The sequence below is a fragment of the Talpa europaea genome (assembly GCF_964194135.1).
Source record: "Talpa europaea genome assembly, chromosome: 11".
Taxonomy (NCBI): domain Eukaryota; kingdom Metazoa; phylum Chordata; class Mammalia; order Eulipotyphla; family Talpidae; genus Talpa; species Talpa europaea.
The window spans coordinates 81,739,227-81,754,116 of record NC_140078.1 but is presented as its reverse complement, the minus strand read 5'-3'; positions in this window follow the sequence as shown (position 1 = coordinate 81,754,116).

Sequence of the window (14,890 nt, the reverse complement as noted above, 5' to 3'; positions counted from 1 at the left end):
TGGTGAAGGACAGAAAAAAGTAACTATCATTTTAAAATAGCTTGAAACGCTCTTGCCAGCCAGTTGTGCTAAGTGCTTGTAACAGCAAGCCATTATTTTTAAAGTAATCTCTTATAGCCTGGATTTAGCCTTAAAGTCATTGGTCTGAAAATGGACAAATCTAAATAACATAAGAAATAGAATGTATCAGGTAGGGATATGTGTGTTTCATATGACAAAATCAAAACCAAGAAAACCAACTTTCTCTCCCAATCCCCAAAACACTCAAACTACTTTAACAATAAATGGACTACATTGACTCATAAACAACACACATTATGAGGTTTTGAAGGAAAGGTCCTCCTTCATCTGTCTTGGCACAGGTGTTGGCACCAATCACGGATTTGGAGTGGATGTGAAGTATTTGTTGACCAAACACAAAAGCTATTGCTGTAGGCAAACCTTATTTCACTGCAGCATTATGTAATCTTCCCTGCTAAAGAGAACGGTGCTCCCTTGGCACCTACATTCAGACGTAGGAAGCTAGGATGAAGGATCTCTTAATGGGCCAGAATATTCATTCTCATGAACAATGTCTATTTGACTAACGTCTTTTCAGGAGTATACCTGGAAAGCCAATGGAGTTAAATTGTGTTCTGCTCATCTGGAAATGCAATTATTGCTCTGCAAAACACATGGTGGGAGAGTAAAGGGCATTTTATTTTACATACCGAGGTCACACATTTTCCATTGAATATATTTCCCAAATTATACTAGATGGGCAACTGCATGTTTACAAACTACAAAAAGAGACAACTTTAATCTACGCTGATAGAGGTTTGGACAGTGCTGACCCAGGGGCAGGGGTGACTGGAGGGGGCTTCTGGAGTCCAGAAAGTGCTTTAGCCCTTGATTTTGGTGCTGCCACACAAATGTGTTTGATGTGAACATTCATCAATGTAAGATGTGCATCTTCTGTGTGTATATTCTTAGCTCAAGAAAAAGTATTTCATTATATTAGAAATGGATGGGAAGGTGGGACAAATATATGCATATTTCATTCAATAGGTCCATTACTAAACTACCCTCAAGACAGAGTGACAGACATGATGGAAGTGAGAGGTGGACACCGGTCTAAAAGTGGTGACTCTCCTCACCCCGCTCCACATTTAGACTCTACATGTTGCCATAGTGGAATGTGGGCTCCATGTGCCAGTCCTTCCAAATGACCAACGGAAGCAAGAAATCCACATCTTCATAAGGAATCACCAAAATTTTAAACAGCAGTAACTCATTTTTTTAATGTTTAAAATCACCATCCAAATGAAACACAGCTGGGAGCCAAAATCCTACCTCCTGACCACTTATTTTATGCTTCTATGGTTAAACAGGTAAGGCAGCACATCGTTTATTGTGAGTTCTGTTTCGCAGTAAACACTGTCATGTCCTCAAAACAGGCCTAATGACTAAATGCCACCTGCTCCCAGTATCCCACAGTGAAGTTGTTAGTCAGGAACAATGGACCTCACCTAACACGGTACATTAGGACTCGTCCCTCTGATGATCTTCTCACTGTGCACAGCAAAAGTGCAGTGGACACTATTGCTGCCCCCGCCAGGTCTTCTTTACCTGGCTGATGCACCCGTTCCCTTGCTGATATTAAATTTGGGCTGCTAAGGTGTACAGCTCCCCACCTTCTCCAGAGAACTGCCCTCAGAGCCACCTACCCCTAGATAGAGCCATTAACAGACTGATGTGGGCGTTTGCCAGTTCAACCTCCCAGCTCCAAACTGGACACTCCCTCTTCAGGAGTCCTGTGAGAGCAGGCTGAGGCTGGGCTTCCACTGACTTCACATCGTCCAAGAGCAACAATCCTTGGCTCTCCCACTTTCCCTCCTCTATGAGTGACATCAAGAATGTTATAATTGGGCCTCCCCTGTTGCACAGCAGTTGAGCGCTGGGTTGCGAAGCTGCCTGCAGCCTCTGCAGTGTGGGTTTGATCCCCTGCCACCGGCGAGGGTCCCACTTGTCGTGCAGACCTCTCCTGCCGCCCGCTGCTCCCCTCAGCAGTGTACTTCGGTCCTTCTACCTGTTCTGCTCCCCACTCTGGCTCTGGTGAATTCTCTCACCCTCCCACGTTTCTGACTGTACCCAGTGCTTGTATAAATAAATAAATAAATCTTTAAAAAAAAAAAAAAAAGAATGTTATAATTTCAGGACCTGTCAAGATTGTGCTTCATTATTGTCTTCAGGATATTTTCCTCTGACACCTATCAAGTTTTGGCATTTCTAGATATTCCTGGACAGGTGAATGAAAGATTTTCAGAGAATCTGGACTCATACTCCTTCAATTGCTTTTTAAATGACTTTTAGTAAAATGTTGAAGGCTAGCAGTTAACCTGATTTAGCCAGGAATTATAGCTAAACTCACAAGTGTGCTGACCATGATATCTACATCAAATTGCCATATGGCCAACAGTAATTTTAAGACACCTCTAGCTGCCTTTCTATTTTCTGAAATATCAAAGTTTAGAAAAAATTGTCTAGCCCAGCATCATATATGTAGTGCTCACGTCTGTGGCCACCAGGTCAACTTCAGGATTTCTTGAATATATTTTTTTATTATAAAGACTCCTTTGACCAACTTTTTCACTCTGTGGTAGTTCCAGTCTATAAAAATACATTGTTGTTATGTTTTCCAGACCCAAAACCACCTGTTTAATAGCAGTAAAGCACACTGTGGAAATACCCGCATTACTATATTATTTGTTTTCTTAGGTTTAGCTAAATGTAACCTCAAGGGTGAAGAAAATGATGTATCAATTAAAAGTATTTCCAAAAGAAATTAAGACACAGTGCCTTTGAGGAACTAATGTGCGGCCTCAGGGGCAGGCTTTTATATTATAGCTAAAATATGGGGGACATAGGTTCTGTGATTGTTTACAGATGCTGCTAATTGCTGTTTAAGCAATACTCCAAAGTATATATGAGGCATTTAAATAGTGCTTTAAGAAAGAAATAGTTATTACCAGTCTCATTACTATTAAGTATAAATGTGTTTGGTCTAGCACTATCTGTTACTCTAATATCTACTTAAACTAGAACAGCAGAGAATTTAAACCATTACATGATATAGCAAAGACCATTATCTATTCTGTTGGTCTTCAGATGTGGACATCTAACCAGGCCTGTTACTTGATGTCATGTTACATGTAAAAATAAAATTTGTTAATAATGCCTTCTACTAGATAACTTGTAGAATAATTGTGTTTGGATATAAAGAATCCAAGGGTTTTTTTGTCTACTTATAGCAAGATTTTCTCAAAATTCTTGGTGTTTCAGAAGAAATGACCTTGCCAATTTCCTGTCTTAGAAACTATACAGTATTTATGGCAGATGTTACCATTAGGAGAACTGGGGGAAGGATACCTAGAAATTGTCTATACTATTTTTTCAATTTCTTTTCAGACTTGTCTTCATTCAGGCTGCTATAACAAAGTACCATCAATTGGGTGGCTTATAAACAACAGAAATTTATTTCACACAATTTAGGAGGCTGAAGTCCAAGATCAGGGTGCTGGCTTCACTGGGTGCTGGTGAGTGCACTCCTCTTGGTTGAATTCTCACATGGCAGACAGAGTGCAAGCTAGCTTTCAGGTCTCTTATGAGGTCACTTATCCCATTCAGGAGGGTTCCACCCTCATGACCTAAACTACCTCCAAATGTCATCATAGAGTATTAGGTTTTAACATGTGAACAAATATTCAGCCCACAGCAAGACTATAATCATTTCAAAACAACAATTAAGAAAGACAAATATGAAGAAAAAATGTAAAAAACACTTCAAGTATTATCTGACTCCATTAGAAAAGGCAATATAATATTAATGGGTATTCCAGAAGGGGAAGAGAGGAGGGACCAGAAATTATTCAAAGAAATAGTAGAGGAAAACTTCCCTTATGCGGAGAAGGAACTAATATACAAGCTCTTGAAGCTAAAAGAACACCTGGTTACTTAAATGTAATGAGACCTATGCCAAGATGCATGCTTCTAAGAGGTCAAGACACTGAAAAACTATTAAGGCTGCCGAAGGGGAAGAAGCAGATAACCTATAAAGATACCTTCATCAAGCTTACATCTGACTCTGAGGAAACCCTACAGGCAAGGAACAAATGGAATGGCATATTCAAAATACTTAGAGACAAAAACTGCCAGCCAAGAGTCTGATATCCTTCAAGACTCCAGATTTGAGGCCTTCTCAGACAGACGGAAGCTGAAGGAGTTCACAAACTCTTGACCTCCCCTAAAAGAATGTTGTGAGGACCTCTCATATACAAATCAAAGAAAATAACATTTACGAAAACGGAACAAGGAATCAGGAAAAAAACAGAAACACAAAAGACAAAATGGCACTAGCAGACCCTCATATCGATAATGACTTTATATGTAAATAGATGGAACTCACCAATCAAAAGGCACAGAGTTACTGGTTGGATCAAAAAACAAAATTCAACTTCCTGTTGTCTTCAGGAAATGCACTGATCTCTGAAAGTAACCCAGACTCAAAGGGTTGGAAAATAACCCTGCAAACAAACTGAACCCAATGAAAGGCAGAGACAGCCATATTTATATCACGTAAAATAGATGTTCAGCTACAGAAAGTTAATAAGAGACAGTGATGGACACTATGTAATGATTAAGGTACAAAACATTCATCAATATATATTCACTAAATGAAGGAGCATCAAAATATAAGGTAATTATCAAATTTGAAAGCAGATACTGGCAGTAACACAAGTCCTCACAGAGTAAATTTCTCTTGAACAGCTAGAAGACTCAAATCACCCAATGAAAATGTTCCTGAATGTTATTCATTATCAGAAGAAAATTTATTCCATTTTCAGTGGTTCTGAGATTTATGTTTTGGGAATAACTCCAGCATGGGAATAAATTTATAAATCAAAACTATTCTTTCTATTACTCTGCTAGAAGTAAACTACATGATATTAAAACTGAATATTAGTATATATTTCCCCAAAGGTTCTGATCTTTTCGTAAAGGATTAGTTATAATTTCATAAAGTATCATTTTTATGTTTTCAAGATCAAAATATATTATTCTTTAGCCACAGGCAAGTCATATCCTATAAATAATTTTATCTTTCCAACATGTGATATTACTGTAAATATTGAAAGACCTTAATATTTGACTGCAGGGTAAATTGCATGTTTTAAACTTGTTTTGCAGCAGCCCATTCTATTAAATCAAAAGATTCTGGGGTCATTCTCTTCCTCCTTTGTTTTCCCCTACCTAGTATTGTTTATAACTCTTATTCACTTTTTCCTCTTCCCATCATATCAACGGCCAATTGCTGATTAATTAGTAAGCTCAAGAACAATTCAGTAAGTACAATGAAATCATTAAGGCTAGGCTTAATCAACATATTTAAATAGGAAATATCAGTGCTTTGATAACTGACTATTAATCCTTTAGTAAACACTCTGAGTATCTACTATATGCCATATCCTGTTCTGGGCATTGAACACAAGGATAAAAAGAAAAAAGGCAGGCCTCCCTTTTGTAGGAAACCCGTGACATCTGTAGAGACACAACAGAACTTTGTGCAACCTGCACTTTAATTAGGGTGACAGGTAACTTACAGTTTTGAAAGTCAGAAGGGACACTACTAATATGACACCTTGATAAGACATATAAACCTAAGACTGTTCCTGGTTCTAATGAAAGTTTATACAATGTATTATTGGATCAAAAACATGCTGGGGAAAAAAAACAACTACTGAAATAAAAATTACCTTTCATTTTAGATCCCCTAGCACTTTCAAGCTAAGTTCTAAAAAAGCTTTAGCAATTAAGTTATTTAACCTATGAAGAACTTTTATTTAACAACCATTATACAAAAAGTCATCTTCAAAAGCAAGTTTGCCCAGCATAATTTTTGAAAGTTGTGTGGACATTTGATTACATGAAGAAGGTTATATAGATGATTTGTTCCTGGAACAAGTAAGCCATAAGTATACTCGGTTAATAACAAAAGTTAATAAACCATCTCTAATGGAGTAATTATTTAAAAGCTCCCATCTAAATCTTTCCTTTTCACCCACTGCTATTCCCAGCACTCTTTAAAACTGCAGTCCCAAGTCTCCCCTGGTGACACAGGCAGTTGAGCACCGAGCTGTGAAGCTGTCTGCAGCCTCTGCAGCGCTGGTTCGATCCTGGCTGGCCGGCAAGGGTCCCGCATGGCGCGGCAGACCTCTCCTGTAGCACCCGCTGCTCCCCCCAGCAGTGTATTTCATCAGTCTGCCTGTTCTGTTCCCCGCTCTGTCTCTGGTGAATCCTCTCACCCTCCCGAGCATCTGGCCTATACTCCAGTTCTTGTATAAAATAAATAAATAAATCTTAAAAAAAAAAAAACTGCAGTTCCAACACAGCAGATAATTATATATGCTTGCCTGGCTTAAGGAGTAAATTAATTTTGCATGTAATTCCCCCCCAAAAAATCTATATGACAGCAATTCTATTTTACACATTTTTCCAGAGTGTCAATAAATAGCACAAGATACTAGTATGAGACCACACCTTGCTATGGCTAAAATGTCAAACTATTTAAAACCTGCTTGCTTAGGTATTTCCAGTCCAAAAAGCAGAAGTTTTCCTAGGGGGACTTAGTTTGAACATTGTAAAATAAATGTTCTGAATGTGTCTTTAAAGCTGTGCTTATTGACAAATATGTTTGTTTTCCCAAGTCAGCTGCAAGGTGGGCTGCACACACTGTATACAGAAGCATTCAGAGGGGGCAAAGTCTTGTTTGCCATCCAAATAGGCCACTCCATCAGGGCAGGCTGGAAATTATACTTGCTGGGCCTCCCCGGTGGCGCGCAGTGGTTGAGCGCTGGGTTGCGAAGCTGCCCACAGCCTCTGCAGCGCCGGTTCGATCCCCGGCTGCTCCCCAGCCACAGGAGGAGGGCCCCACATGGCGTGCAGACCTCTCCTGCCGCCCGCTGCTCCCCTCAGCAGTGTACTTCGGTCCTTCTGCCTGCTCTGCTCCCAGCTTTGGCTCCGGGGAATTCTCTCACCCTCCCGCGCTTCTGACTGTGCCCAGTACATGTATAAATAAATAAAAATAAATCTTTAAAAAAATAAATATTAAAAAAAAGAAATTATACTTGCATGTGTGTTGCAGATACCTGAGCACTAGGTGCATTGTGAAAAAAACACCTGGATACACATTACATAACATTTTCACAAATATGGATTGCCCTGGTTTGGATGCTAGATCCAGGCTGCCATAGGAAAGAGGACTGAGTTTAGGCCTTACCTTTGGGTGCCCAACCATCCATAGTGCTTTTATACCTGTGAGTTGAGAGTTTGGGGTTCCTTATTCTCTAAATCCCCTCCCACTAAGAGAATCCTAGCCCAGTTCACAGCCCTCAGAAAATGCATCATTGGGAGCAGCAGATACAAGTAATTTTCTTTTTAAATGACCTTTCAGGCTTAACTACGTGATGCAACATGCTAAAGGGGACAGAGGGAGGTAACAAAAGAGGAAATGCCATGTGTGCTATTTGGATACAGAAGGCTCTACCTGTGAGTCTGGGTCTGGCCTTTTCTGGAATACTTAAAAGCATAAAGATTTAGGGCCTCCCTGGTGTTGCAAGGGGTTAAGATGCAACCTATGAAGCGATTCCCAGCCAGGGAGTTACCCACAGGGGGCAGCAGACCTCTCCTGACTTGCCCGCTGTTCCCCTCAGCAGTGTATTTCAGTCAATCCACCTGTTCTGTTTCCCACTTTGTCTCTGGTGAATCCTCTCACCCGCCACAACTTTGGCCTGTATCCCAATTCTGGTATGTATAAATAAATATCTTTAAAAAATAAATAAATAAAACATTTTACTTTTTAAAAAAGTATAAAGATCCAGGGTAACAATCTAAGACCTCAAAGTCATCTACAGTACCACATTTCCCAACAAATAATAATGGTTGGGATAATTACTATCCCAAAGTATAATTATTATCACTAGTAATAAACTTTAAGAAGGCAGACCCAGCTTCTGTGGGGTCAGGAGCTTTTGTAGTTTTCAGGACCCTCTTTAAGGAGAAGAATACACCATCATGAATATAAAATTAGATAATAAATGTAAAGCCACTAGCAGGGGAATTCAGAGCCCTTGAAAGGACCTGTGCCATTGTGGGCTTATAGTTTGAGTCTCTGTGCAATCCCTGATCAGTGCAGCCCTGATGCCCTGAAAAAAATGTTCAGTGTCTTTCCACTCAAAGGATGGTGATTCCAGGGATCAGGAGAAAATTCCTACTTACACTCACACTCCCCTCACTGCCATCACCCCCACCCCCAAGCTTAGTTCAGCCCCAGGCCCAGCTGCTAAGAAGCTACTTGACATAATGTAATTTAAAAGGAGATTTATGCATACATATTTTGGTTACTTTGCCCTCCACCACCACAATCAGCCAGTAAATAAACAGATCTTGCTCTGATAATACCAAAGAACTTCATATTCACAATGAGAATTGTTATAGGGCAGAGAGAGGGGCACCCCAGACCCCACAAACCTGCCTGTTCTAAATAGGTTCTGCCATTCGCCAAATCAACACAAAACATATGAGACTTTAATAGGAAGGAACTTTAATACAATTAGAAAACAATACAGGAAAGGCAAAGAATATAGTTTCTAAATCAAGTACCCAAAGTTACCCATCCCCTTGTGGGTAAAATTCCACCCAAGCAGGATTGGCCCAGAGCAAGGCCCCAAAGCCTGCCACAAGTCTAAAGCATCTTCCAGTGGGGACCCACAGAAAAGGATCAGAAACAACCAGACAAGTCTGGAAGGAAAAGAGCAAATCAAGACAAAAACCGTCATTGTCACCTTCCCGCGGGTCTCTCACCCACATCTGTGTCACCCAGTCCACAACCAAAAGGCAAGTGTAGATTCTTCACGTGTCTCTCAGCTCCATGTGCCTCCTCCAGGTCTCCTCCTGGCTCTCCATCCTGCTTCCCTCCTTCCTCAGTCTCCTCTGCAGCTTCTCCTCCCTGCTTAGCTCCACCCTCCTTTTGGGTGGGGCAGGAAACCTGGAACCTCCCCCTTTCCTGGGGACCACCCTGTTACAGAATGACTGGGCCATTAATCCAGAGGGTGTAAAACATTTCCTCGCAGCCCCTGTATCCTTAGGAAAGCTACTTAGTCTCTCTTGAGCCTCTGCAGTTTTCCTACTGTCAGTTTCACCAGGATAACGATGCTGGACTTCCAGATTTGTGTTTGCCCCTCTAGGTGTCTCCATCTTGTCTCTTTCCGCTGTAACCTGGCTGCCCTGAGCGGACTGTCCACTAGGGCCCAAGGGGAACCTTAACAGGGGATGCAGGTGGAGGTGGGAATAAGGTCTGGGTATTTATTCTTCCAGCTTCCTCCTCACAATGTTGACTTGGGCTGGCTGCCTCAGCTTTTGTGAGCAAATAGCTCCTCTTACCCCTCCACACCCACACACAAATAGCCTCTCTTATCACCCTTCCTCCAGGTCTAGGAGCAGTAACACCCCACCTGTATTAACCCTGAGGTCCATCCCCCTGCTGTGTAGTTTCCAACCCTTCACACAGCTCCCTAAAGTGTTCCTTTACTCAGCCTCTTAAGCGGACACACGCTGGGAAAGCCATTTGTTTTCAGTGTGGTCCCTGATTAATGACATATCTTACTAACTAGATGAGAATTAGAAAGGGAATTTGGAAGACTTTTTTTCTCCTACTGGAAGCTAAAGTGAGCCAGCTGGGCCTTGGGTGAAGCGGGGAAAGTTGAGGAAGAGAACAGTTACCACAGGCCCCTGCACTTGTGGCGGGTAAAGAGCCAGGCCATTGAGGAATAGGTTTAGAACTAAAACTGCTAACAAGGACCCCAACTGGAAGACAATAGTATTGATGATTAAACAACTCTGCAAATAACAATTGCATCATAAGTTGAGCGACCAGTTAATTTCCATTACCAATGCAAAAATTTATCTCCTTTATTAGATTAGCAGCCTATTACCTAAAATTAAAAATAACATTTTGAAGTAGGCATATAGTAGATGCTCAAGAAATACTTCACTGTAGTTCTAAACTACTATTTTATTATGTCAGGGATTCCAAGGATCAGGAATTCAGACAGGCCAACCCAGAGCTGACTTAGTGTCTATGAAGACTCGGTAGAATAATCTGATAGCTTTGTCACCTGATTGGCATTGGGACTGAGATGATTCAAAGACTAGGCTTACATAGACCAGTAGGCTTACATAGACCAGAGTATGCGCACATGGCCTCTTCATGTGTAGCTTGAGTTTCTTTACAGTATGGAGGCCTCAAGATAGTTGAGTCCTATCCTACATGACAGCTCAGGTCTTCAAAAGTGAATATTCAGAGGAATAAGGCACAAATTGCCTAGCCTTTTATGATCTAGCTTTAGAAATCATATACACCATTTCTACCTACAGTCAAGGGTGGGTCATAGATTAGGGGGTGCAGAACCCAGACTGATGGAAGAATATTAAAGAATTTACAGTTTTAAAACCATCACCAGTGGAACAAAATTCCATTTTGCTGCAAATGGCAACATTTCACCATTCTTTTTAACTGAACTGTATTCTCTTGTGTATATTTACCATATCTTCTTTATCCAATCATCTATCAGTGGGCATTTTAGTTGCTCAGAGATCATAGCTATATATTGTGAAAATGCTGCCATAAACATGGAGGCAGATACAACTCTATGAGTTGATGATTTCCTATTCTTCAGACAGATACCCAATGACATATTTTCATAGTTCCAGGTGGTTACTTGCTTGAGCCACATTTGGGGAAATGATCAAGGTCCTGGCTCATGTAGCCTTCTCTCTCTCTCTTTCATATATCACCAGTGACTGATTGATAAAGGCCACTGATTTTCAACAGATTTAAGTTCTCTGGTATTGCATTTCAACATCTGCCTCAACACATTTTAGGAAACATGATTCTTTCCCAAGAAAAAAGGAGGGAGTTGGGGAGATTGAAAGGTGACACTGAAAAGTCCAGGGCCAGGGTGATGATGGACATTAGGGGACAGCACAGGCCCTTTCCTGTGAGGCTAATTTTGAGGATAATAAAGCAAAGGGGCCCCTCCCCCAGCAAAGTTTGCCTTGTATAAAAGGACAATTGTTCCACAGTAGCTTTCAATTATTTCCCTCTGATGCTATCTGGCTGAAAGAAAACAAGCCTGCTCCCTGGGCTCGGGAGTGCTTTTCAGGTTAGCTGCTTAGAGGAGGGGCAAAGCATAAACTCAGCAACCCAGAAGGATGAGATCTTGAACGTACTGGTAAATTTCCCTAAGTTGAGACATCAAATCAAAAAGAAAATGGCATTTTACACTGTGGACACCAACATGAGGGATCAGGAAGCCTAAACTCTACACCCCTCCCCCTTCCCCTACCTTCAAAGTATGGCTTGGAGAGAGAACTTCTGATTGGCATCTAAGGGTGTGGTCTGGAATGGATTGAGAATTAGGCAAGTATACAGTTCGTGAATCAATTCATATGAAGACTCAAGTGAAATCTTTAGGGTTATGCTTTTTGCCTGGAGCTATCCATATTTACCATCTTCATTTTTTTTAAGATTTATTTATTTATGCATACAAGAGCTGGGGTACAGGCCAGAGACGTGGGGGTGAGAGAATTCACCAGAGACAGAGTGGGGAACAGAACAAGGAGATTGGCTGAAATACACTGCTGAGGGGAGCAGCAGGTGAGACAGGAGAGGTCTGCTGTGCCATGTGGGTTGCTCCCTGGCTGGCCGGGGATCGAATTTATGCTGCAGAGGCTGCGAATTGCTTCATAGTGCGGTGCTTAACACCTTGCGCCACCAGGGAGGTCCCATATTTACCATCTTTAAACCTAAGTCAAATAGCACAAATAGGATAATTGTTTTCTTGGAATTCATTTCCATCGAGGTGAGTTTTTTTTTTTTTTAAGATTTATTTATTTATACAAGCACTGGGTACAGTCAGAAGCGCGGGAGGGCGAGACAATTCACCAGTCAGAACGGGGAGCAGAACAGGCAGACTGACGAAGAAGTACACTGCTGAGGGGAGCAGCGGGCGGCAAGAGAGGTCTGCATGCCATGTGGGACCCTCACCCGGCGGCCGGGGATCGAACTGGCGCTGCAGAGGCTGCGAGCAGCTTCGCAACCCAGCGCTCAACCGCTGCGCCACTGGGGAGGCCCCCGAGGTGAGATTTTTATGCTCACTCCCTAGGTTTTTTTTGTTTTGGTGGTGAGAGGTGAACAGAGAGAGAAAGTGGAGAGTGTGTAAAGACCCTTAGGGTCATAGTTTCTATTTTTGTTGCCAAGTATTGTCATCTAGGGGGCTCTTTAAAATCCCAATACTCAGGCTATACTTTAGACCAATTAAATCAGAATCACTGGGGATGAGACCTGGTCTCAGTAGTTTTATAAACTCCCCCGGGTGATTCCAATGTGCAACCGAGTTTAAAAACCAAGGACTTCAGGCAGTGCTTCTCACATTCTACCCTACACATGAGGTACCTGGGGGAGCTTGTTAGTTTGTAAATTCTGGTTCAGTGGGTCTGGGGTGGAGACTGAAATTCTGCAATATTAATAAGCCAATATAATAATGCTGATGCTGCTGGTCTGTGGACCATTTTTCAAGTTCCAAGACTTTCAGATGTTACTTTAATGAGAAGAGAATAGAGCCATGGAGCTTTTCAGGACACACAACTTCCTACCTAAACCTTTTCTAAAAGGGCTCCTCTGCTGTTAGGATACACTGCAAACACCTCACACATTGCAGACTCGTTGCTATGGCCTGAAAAGAGAGGCCAGAAGAACTTTCCCCAAAACACTGACACTAGAATTTCATCCCATCCAGACTAATTAAATCATAGTCTCTGGGGTGGGGGTAGAGTTTAATCTTTGATATTTTTTCTTAAGCTCCCCAGGTAATACTACGTTTCAGGACCCTGTACTATGATATCTGACCCCTACTATTACTTTGGCAATGACCCTCTCCCCAAATCCATATGGTTACAGTACACCAGCTATTGCTGACTGAATGAAGGAGCAAGCAGTGGGCTTCAGCTACACTATTGAGTCCCTTCCCTGGGAATTTGGGTGGGAGTCACCAATTCTCGTTTGGTCTGACTGTCCTTATTAATCCAGAAAATATGTAGTGGGAAACTTGGCCACTTTTTTCTTCCAAAATAGACTAGAGACAGAGAAAGCTGGTCTCCTGTAAGAAATGAGAAACACAGTGGTACTTAAAACTTGGAGGGCTCCCAGTCTCCGATCTTGAGGTTATCTGTGAGCAGAGTAAGTGAAAATCTAGGTAACCACTGTCTTCATCTCCAAGAGGTCAGCTTCCACCTTTCGGAAATTTAGGCACCCTGGAAGTTCTCAATAATCAAACCGCTCAGGAAAAAACTCAATCAGGTTAAATGCAGCATTTCTGTGTTATCAGGATTGTACCTCCTTGCCTTTCTATCCTCCACCATTAAAATTCATGAAAAATGAGAAGACACTTTGTAATTTCAAGAATAGGAGTTCTGGGTTCTCACACTGGTTCTAATTGTAGAGGAATCATCAGCCTTGAGTTTCTGCAGCTGTGACTTCTAAATCTGTTGACTTTGGGGGTATAATTGCTTATCTTGTCTGTTTTCTCATCTACAAAATGGAACTAAGAGTACCAATCTGATCAGATTGCTTTGAAGAGTAACTAATAAAAGGGTTATGAATCATGATACAGATGCAGAAATGCCTTTTATGAATGAGTCACCTTCTCCCAAGAAACAGCACTGTAAAATGGTGAAAAAAGAGGTCTTTGAAGAAGATTTGTTGAAATAACTATCCCTCTGGCTACAAGATTTTAGGCAAGTTACTTAACCATTCTAGTCTCAGATTCCTCATTGCAGAGACTGGCTAGCAATGTCTATTTGCAGAACTTCTGTGGGAAGTGAATGAGATAATGTGACAAGATACCAGATATATAGTTTCCTTATCTTCCATGATCTCACTCTTTACCTAAGGTAGAGTACTTAGGATATATTCTTTGTTACAGTGTTACTATAACAAAGACTGTTTTCCCTCCCCAAAGAACAACAATTAAAATCAGATTAAGATTTTCTTTTTTCCCTCAAGTACCAACCTGAGCCCCAGGTATCTAGGCTGATAGGATAATTCTATGGTGTTGGACAGCCAAGTTCTTTCTATCTCATTCTACCATCCTCAACATGTGGCTTCCACCTTTTAGTTTCAGATGATGGTTTCCAGAGAGCAAGAAAGAGAGAGGGGTAGAGGAGAAAGATGCTCTCTTCTTGGAGAGGGGTAATGGAGAAAGAACCATCCCAGGCCAGGCAGATTCCCTGTTGACTCAGATAGACAAAAAGAATTTTGGAGACTTTAGTATCTCTAACATGCCTTTCACTCTGAATCAGAGGACTAGACTCTCAGGCAGACCAGCAGGCTGGGAGGCAGCAACTAAGCCCCCACTAATCTCCTCTTTCACCCCTCCCTTCTTGGCCCAGGTGTCTGTATTTACACATGCACACGCCCCATGCTTGCAGGCTTCTATGCCCAGGTGTCCACAATTATAGATGCATGTGCCCTGTGTTTGAGCTCCCAAGCACCCTCTGCAGCAACATGTTATCATGTGTGGGCAATAAAACCAAAGACCCGAGCCCCCCATGTTCCTTACAGAGGGCGTGGCCTGAAAGTTCAACTCACATGCCTTGGGTTGACTGTGAGCTAGAATTCAAACTCTGGGGTCCCACTCCGTGGAATGAAATTCCAACTCTACCACTTATTATCTGAGTGGTCTTGGCCAAGCACATCTGTAGGGTAAAGCAAATATCAGGCTTTTCTGCCCTTCCG